We start from the raw sequence: 8635 nt of genomic DNA on the forward strand, positions 1-8635 counted from the left end.
GGTCTGTACTATCACACATCCTTCTTTGCCCCAAAGAGAAAAGCCCTAGCTTTGCTAACCTTGCCCCATAAGACATTTTCCAATCCAGGCATCATGGACTGGAAAATGTATTTCCTCAACTCCAGATCACAATCAGTGAAGACTGGTAAGAACTTTTCCTCCACAATCTCCATCAGTTACTGGAGCACGACAGGGCTGTTTTCTTAGCCCCCTGCTCTACTCACTTTACACCTACAGCTGTGTGGATCGGTACAACCATAACACCATCTACAAATTTGCCATCACTACCACTGTAGTGGGTTGTATAAAGGAAGAGGATGAATCAGCCTCCAGGAGGGAGATTGAAAACCTGTATGAATGGTGCACCAACAACAACCTTACACTCAATGTCACCAAAGCTAAGCAGCTGATTGTTGACTTCAGAAAAGGAAAGCCAGAGGTTTACAATCCAGTGATCATTGGGGGATCAAAGGTGGAGAGGGTGAACAAATTTAGGTTCTTGGGAGTCACTCCCTCACAGGATCTTTCCTGGATCCAACACACCAATGGCATCGTGGAGAAAACACATCAGCACCTCTACTTCCTGAGGAATTGTGGAGGTTTGGTATGACACCAAAAACCCTGGCAAATTTCTACAAAGGTGTGGTGGAAAGTGTGCTGACTGGCTGCATCATGGTCTGGTATGGGAACACCAATACTCCTGAGCGTAAAGCCCTCCAAAGGGTAGTGGACACAGCCCAGGACATCACAGGCAAAACCCTCCCCATTACTGAGTGCATCTAAAGGGAACACTGCCATCGGAGGGCAGTAGCAATCATCAAAGACTCTCACCTCCCAGCACACGCTCTGTTCTTGCTGCTGTCATCAGGAAAGAAGTATAGGTGCTACAAGGCTCACACCACTAGGTTCAGGAATAACTGCTACCCCTCTACCATCAGACTCCTCAACAACAAACTCAATCAGGGACTCATTTAAGGACTCTGACTTTGCACTTTATTGATTTTCTTTTGTTCTCTCTGCATTGCACAGTCTGTTTGTTTACATTCATTATCTGTTTACAGTTCTTTTATTTCTTTACATGTTTCAACTGTGTACGCTTAATTTTTTTCATTACCAATTAGTGGTAATTCTGCCATGCCCAGAGGAAAAAGGAATCTGAAGGTTGTATATAATGTCATGTATGTACTCTGACAATAATCTGAAATCCTTCTAAATCTCCTCTGCATCCAGAGACCAGCAGATTATTTTCTCATGACATTTGGGCTCTATTCTTAGTTTCTAGTTAAAAACTCCCCGAAGAATAAACAACTGTTTTACTCTGATCAAAAGCTACTGCATTTTATTTGGAAAATTACACTTTGGCTTCTTCAAACAGTTCTATAGCACAGAAACAGCATAAGAAAGCACAACTCTTCATAGAACATGGCCATAAAATCATAAAATGGAATAAGGTGGTTGATCCAAATTATTTCTGAAAATACAGTGCTATAAATACTGTGAATTCTCGGTAGATCTGGAAGCATGGGTTGACTCCACAATCAAATTAATATTTCCTGTCATTTACTTTCAATCAGAATAAAAATCAATGCCGAGCTTCACTGATGAGAAGCCAGCAATACAGTACTGAAAAGGCTGATGCCCGAGATGTCATACTCTCCTCGCTGAAGTAAGAGAAAGCTTGACAATGAGTCTTTGTACATAGAGCACCCGGATAATCTGTCTTATGTTGCATAAGTTTCTGGCATTGAGTTTCCCATTCTGCCTGGAGTAGTCAAGTGACCAGGAAGTTTAAAAAATTGGTGGCGCTGCCAGAGCTGCTGTAATGGCAGCCCTGCCACCAGCACTGACCCAGGAGAGAGGGGAGCGGAGACATAGTGTTGCTTTGCATGCTCCTACTGCTTGGCCTTGATGACGACAGGCTTTAAATCAATGGTTCTCAACCTTTTTCTTTCCACTCACATACCACTTTAAGTATTCCTTATGCCATAGGTGCTCTGTGGTTAGTAAGGGATTGCTTAAGATGGTATGTGGGTGGAAAGAAAAAGATTGAAAACAACTATTTTAATTGTACCTAATTGACTCCTTACGTGCACGGTTTCAGAACTCCAAAGGAAATGGGCCAATGACAATTTTTCTCAAGTAAAATATTTCAGTAACAATTGGGTCTAGAGCAGTGATTTTCAACCTTCCCTTTCCACTCACATCCCACCTTAAGCCATCCCTTACTAATCACAGAGCACCGATGGCATAGAGATGGCTTAAAGTGGGATGTGAGTGGAAAGAAAAAGGTTGAGAACCTCTGCTTTAAATGGACTGTTAAAGAAGCCAGCAGTGTTTCATTTTAAAATCCTGCAACTACAAAGGTTCTGTCCCTAATATGTTGGCACCTGTGCGAGGCACAACACCAAGAGGGGTTGCAGACTCTAGGAGAGCAGGAGTATTATTTTGTAAGAACTTGAAGCACTTCCACAAATCGTGGCCCTGGTTTCTCCAGCTGTCCAGGCCTCGGCCCTTGAGTTTAGCCTCCTGCTGTCCCACCCCCGATTTCCCCAGCTGTTCTGGTTCTGGCTCTTGTGTTTGGCATCTCACTTTCTCCCTTTCACTTTACTGTTTCTCTTACTCACTTTTTTTTGTTGTTTTCCTCTCGAATGTCTTCCTTTTCTTTCTCCCGCTGCCGAGCGCGTGCATTTGTTGCCCGCGTGGTGTGCTGAGGTAGCAGCAAGCAAGCACAAACTCAAAAGACTGTACATCAGGCTTTATTCCAGTAAAAGTCTGACATCAGTTCAAGCCTTGGTGGCTCCCCATTTGACTGGCTCAGGAGGGGCCGGCTCAGGTTTATATTCAGGTTAGCTGATTGACAGCTGGCCAGGTGGAGTCAGCCCTTTAGGTGGTCTATTCAGGTCAGCTGATTGACAGCCGGCCCAGTGGAGTCAGTCCCTTAGGTAGTCTTCCTGCAGGTACAGAGATTGCCCCCTGCAGTTGGCTGGTGGTCGTATCACCACAGCCCGACCTTGTTCCTTTTGTTTTTTTTTCACTAAATTTTCACCTCCGGTCCTTCTTTTTTAGAAATCCTGTGGATCCCATCATCCAGAGTGTGAATTTTTCATCCTTGACGCCACTTTGTCCTCTTTGGAAATATCACTACTGGTTGCTTGAGACTTAGAGGAGCTGGAATTTATTTGAAGATGGTGCCAGACTAAAATTCCCTGTGGAACATAACTCCGTGTATCTGACATCACGCATATATGAGTCGCGCAAGCACGTTCCCATAACACTCCCAATCCCCCACCCCAACACCTGCTTCTGTAAAATTCCTGCTGTATTTAATATGTGGCCACTGTTAATCCCCACTAGTTAAAATTCCCCACATTTATTTTGCTTTTATTTTTACAGAGATGCCAGAATGGCAAGCTCCAGCAGCACTGCACCCCTGATCAGGTGTAACCTGCCTATTTTGTCCTTATCCATCTTCCCCCTAGAACCAGCCTCAATGTCCAGGAACCAGCCCACTGGCCACACCATGTCAATCATCCCTTTGCCTCCTCAGCTGCTGCTCAATCTGCTGAGTTCCACCAGGAGTATTTTATTGTTGCAACTGTCTTCTTATTTCTACACTTCCTACCTTTAGCTCTGGTGATCTCTTTGAGGTCCTGCTTTATAATTTAACTCCCGACTCCCAATCTGTCACATTTTGCACTGAATCTGTTTCCATGAATCCAATCTATATTAGTACAGGCAGGGTATGACCAGTTATGCATACCAAAGGGCCAGGAAAAGATCAAATATCTAAACATGGAAATGATCACTAATCGGATCTGTTATAGATCAAATCGATCTTGGGAAGCTCAATTTAAACCAAACGACACTGCACAAACCAATTCCTGGATTTCTCTCTGTCTGCAGTGTTATCAACCTCACTGCTGAAGTCTGCAGCAATGCCTAATCCTGTGTTTCACAATCGCTCAGAGATATTTTTTCATAACTCTGCCCTGTGATACCTGTGTGCAGCTTTACCAATAAAAACTGTATGCAATGATTAGCTCAGCCAGCTGAATCTGTACTTGCGCTCAGCAGGATTTAAATGGAAAAAATATTTTTGGTGTGTTGCATCATGCAAAAATGATATCATGTCCAGGTATCCTCTGCCTTGTGTTTTAACAAGGGGTGTTACACTGTGTTCCAGTGGGCTAAATTCAAGCAGACATTATTCTATCCTCTCATTTTGAGTGAGACTTTTCTGTTGGTCTGCATGAGGAATTAAAAACGTATAACGAACTATTTTATTGACCAAAAAAACTTCCTTAAATTGAAGTACTGCTCAGTAACTCGTGTGTTGGCTGTCCAAGGTTTTTACTTCTAATGGAAAAGCGAGTCCCTATGACTCTAGGAAAGTGGAATTACACTGCAAGAAGGCCATTTAGCCCTCTTATTACAGTATTTCCCATAATCCCACCTTCTGTGCTCCTGTGATTTGTTTCACCCCAGGTATGATAACAATGTGAGCCGCGTAACAAAATCACCAGCCAATGTTATTCATTTGTTGAAAATGGTGATCATGAAGTTCAAGTTTACAATCAGATGAGCAGTATTTCTCGGGACCACAGTGTACACACAAAGACACACATAATGCACAGCACATAATAAATATATATTAGTATTTTGGAATAAATGACTCATTTTGTTTAGAAGAGGCCCAAGTTGCAGGATACCGTTCATCTAGAGCTAGTGTAGCATTAGTGCAATGTCATTACAGCGTCAGCAATCTGGGTTCGAATCTGGCACTGTCTGTAAGGAGTTTGTACGTTCTCCCCATGTATGCGTGGGTTTCCTCTGGATGGTCCAGTTTCCTTCCATCCTTCCACATCTCCGGGGTTTGTCGGTCAATTAGGTGTGGGCGGCATGGGCTCGTGGTCCAGAAAAGCATGTTACTGTGCTACATGTTTAACTATAATTTAAATAAAATCTTACAGCCTGCATGAAGGAGCTATTTCCCAGCCTGACAGGCCTGATTTTGATGCTCCTGCACCTCCTTGCTGATGGCCATGAGTCAAAGATCCTGCTTGATGGATGGTAGGGATCCTCAATAACACAGGGATCTTTATGGCCATTTTCATTATTCTCTGCATAGCCTTCTGGTCTGAAGCTTTGCAGCCTCCATATCACATAATGGTGCAGCCAATCACGACACCCACAAATGTGCTCCTGTAAAATGTTATCAAGATGGGGGCCTTGCCCTCCTCAATCTCCTCAGGAGGTGAGGATGCAATTCCACTGATCTTTTTCCTCTCAGTATAATACCAGACTTTATGTGACAATATCCATTTAATTAGACTAGAATTTACATACCCAGATGCTACAATCCTCACCCATTACTGACTGCTGGGTTTGAACATTCCTGCAGGTACCAGAACATGTCCCATCAGCCTTGAACTATCTAGTGGGCAGTAAGTGGTGTTTCACTTGCTCTACTGGCAGCCATCCTGTAGTTGGCCAATGGCAGCCAGTAGCAGTACCCACTGAATTTCTGTTCACATCAAAGCCCATAAAAGACTTCAGCAAATATTGAATTCATCTTTCTTTTCAAATTTTTAAACAAAGCTGAATCAACAAAACAACTTCCTCCCTTGATAATGAGTGAATTGAAAGATAACACAAAGGTCCAAGTTGTGGGTCATCACTATGACTGAAAGGATTGAAGGAATGGGAAGAAAAAGGAAGTAACAGAGAAATGAGAAGAGAATAATATTTTTTGAGGCAGCAAGTTGATATGATCTGGAGTTTGCTATGTCAAAAGGTGTTGCTGAAAGCAGAATCGCAGGGCTAAACCTTTATTGTCAGCCAAAATAGATGACCATGCTCTTCCCAGACCTGTACTTAGCCTCTCTTGAGTTACAAATTTCAGTTGGCATCACCTGAGTTTTAGAAGCTCCTCCGTTGGCACAGTAAGAAAGCCCATTCCTGCAAATCCCCAGAAACAAAGGCTCCCTCCCAGCTTTGCACCCATAAATGTGATAAATTGTATTTAATGGCCTGCAGTTCAAAGCTACACTACCAGCAATACAGTTCTCCATTGAAAGCATGAAACAATGAATGCTTGCTAAGAAGGACATCTGTTTAAACACAAAGACATCTGGTCAAACAGGAGGCCATTTGCCATAATAACTTATGGTTTTGGAAAAAAATGAAACTAAAACAATATAGCTCAAGCCATCCATGTGATTTAAGACACTTCAGAAAGCAGCATTTGAGTTCATCAGAAAATCATCGGAAGAGATAGAAATGTAGTGGTATTCTTTGAGATGGACACTGCTGTTGTGTCCTCCTTGCCGGGGGAAACAATGAATTGCAGTGGCTATTGTAATGGTCGCTTGTGACTGACCCATGTATGGGTAAAGAATCAAGATCATTTTTGCATTTGGATCACAACAATTTTGATCTAAAACCCTTTCCTGGGTCTCTGAAAGCTTCGTGGAGGTCACCAGCTTCATAACCCCTACGCAAGAAAGGGGGAAGCTGTGCCATATCATTTGCGTGAAGTAACATTTCTCTGAAAGCAACTCGACAAAAAAATCATGAGTTTTGAGAAGACTCAGTGTCTCAACTACATGATTACTTCTGAGCAAGTTTCAAAAACTCTTGAGTTTCAACACAAGATTTCTAAGACTAACTTTGAATTTGATTTTTCAGAATTGTGCCTAAGCTGTAATGATTTGAATAATCTATAACACATCTATTAATTTGCACAGAGTTGAGAAGTTTAGAGCTAAGTAAGATATTATATTATTGATAATCATTAATAAAAATTATTGTTTTAAGATACCATTGTCTTGGTGAATTTCTATTGCTGCTGGTCTATGACATAACACTATAAATCATTCCTCTGGTCAGAGGACTTACAGCTTACAAGGTGTGGGGAGATCAATAAACTCAGGCACTCAGAGACACTTGAAATCCATTAATAAAGAAATAATAGAGCAAAGTAAAATATGGTGACATTTTTCAGAGGATTAAAGTAAAAGAAAAATACACCAGTATTCAAAAGGGAGGATCACTGGAGTCTCCCTCTGCCCCATCTATCAGAACCATTGTCTGAAGCAGGCGCACAAAATCATTGAGGACCCCTTCCACCCCACACCGAGCATCTTTCAGCTGCTGCCATCGGGGAAGAGTATCAGAGCCAGCACCACCAGGCTGAGGAACAGCTTCTTCCCACGGGCGGTGAAAATGCCGAACGACCAAAGGAACGGCTCACACTAAACATCATATTCATTATAATAGTTATTTATTTATATAGATGAAATACTTGCCCAGCATATGTATTGTGTGTTATATCTGGTTGTGTTTTGCACCAAGGACCGGAGAACGCTGTTTCGTCGAGTTGTACTTGTACAGTCAGATGACTATAAACTTGACTTGAAAAGCATTCAATCAAACCAACTAGTTAAATAAAAGCTTGCCTCATAATAGCTTTTCACTTTATCCCCAGCCCTATAAGATCCATTGAAATCAATGGTCTCAGATACTGCAACAAATTTTCTTCTTTGGCTTGGCTTCACGGACGAAGATTTATGGAGGGGGTAAAAAGTCCACGTCAGCTGCAGGCTCGTTTGTGGCTGACAAGTCCGATGCGGGACAGGCAGACACGATTGCAGCGGTTGCAGGGGAAAATTGGTTGGTTGGGGTTGGGTGTTGGGTTTTTCCTCCTTTGCCTTTTGTCAGTGAGGTGGGCTCTGCGGTCTTCTTCAAAGGAGGTTGCTGCCCGCCAAACTGTGAGGCGCCAAGATGCACGGTTTGAAGCGTTATCAGCCCACTGGCGGTGGTCAATGTGGCAGGCACCAAGAGATTTCTTTAGGCAGTCCTTGTACCTTTTCTTTGGTGCACCTCTGTCACGGTGGCCAGTGGAGAGCTCGCCATATAACACGATCTTGGGAAGGCGATGGTCCTCCATTCTGGAGACGTGACCCATCCAGCGCAGCTGGATCTTCAGCAGCGTGGACTCGATGCTGTCGACCTCTGCCATCTCGAGTACTTCGACGTTAGGGATGTAAGCGCTCCAATGGATGTTGAGGATGGAGCGGAGACAACGCTGGTGGAAGCGTTCTAGGAGCCGTAGGTGGCGCCGGTAGAGGACCCATGATTCGGAGCTGAACAGGAGTGTGGGTATGACAACGGCTCTGTATACGCTTATCTTTGTGAGGTTTTTCAGTTGGTTGTTTTTCCAGACTCTTTTGTGTAGTCTTCCAAAGGCGCTATTTGCCTTGGCGAGTCTGTTGTCTATCTCATTGTCGATCCTTGCATCTGATGAAATGGTGCAGCCGAGATAGCAGCTGTTTGAATAAAGTTGTGTGAAACACCAATGGTGTCACCCAGGATGAAGAGCTGGTTGATGCTGCTCGCTGTTGGGGTGACTCTCTTAAAGTGTTTCCTTATCCCTGCTTAGTGAGATTCTTTATCTTTATTAGAATATTATTATATTAGGAAAGGTTTATCTGGAAATTTGGGGGAGGAGAGGTTAATTATATATAATGTTATTGTTCATCTTTCAGGCCTCTCCGTGGAGGGGAAGGATTTATCAACGATCAAATGTTTTCAAAACCATGATTGAAAATAAAGTGCTTTAAGGTTTATATATTCA

Source organism: Narcine bancroftii, chromosome 9 (assembly GCF_036971445.1).
Source record: "Narcine bancroftii isolate sNarBan1 chromosome 9, sNarBan1.hap1, whole genome shotgun sequence".
In the NCBI taxonomy this organism is placed as follows: Eukaryota; Metazoa; Chordata; class Chondrichthyes; order Torpediniformes; family Narcinidae; genus Narcine; species Narcine bancroftii.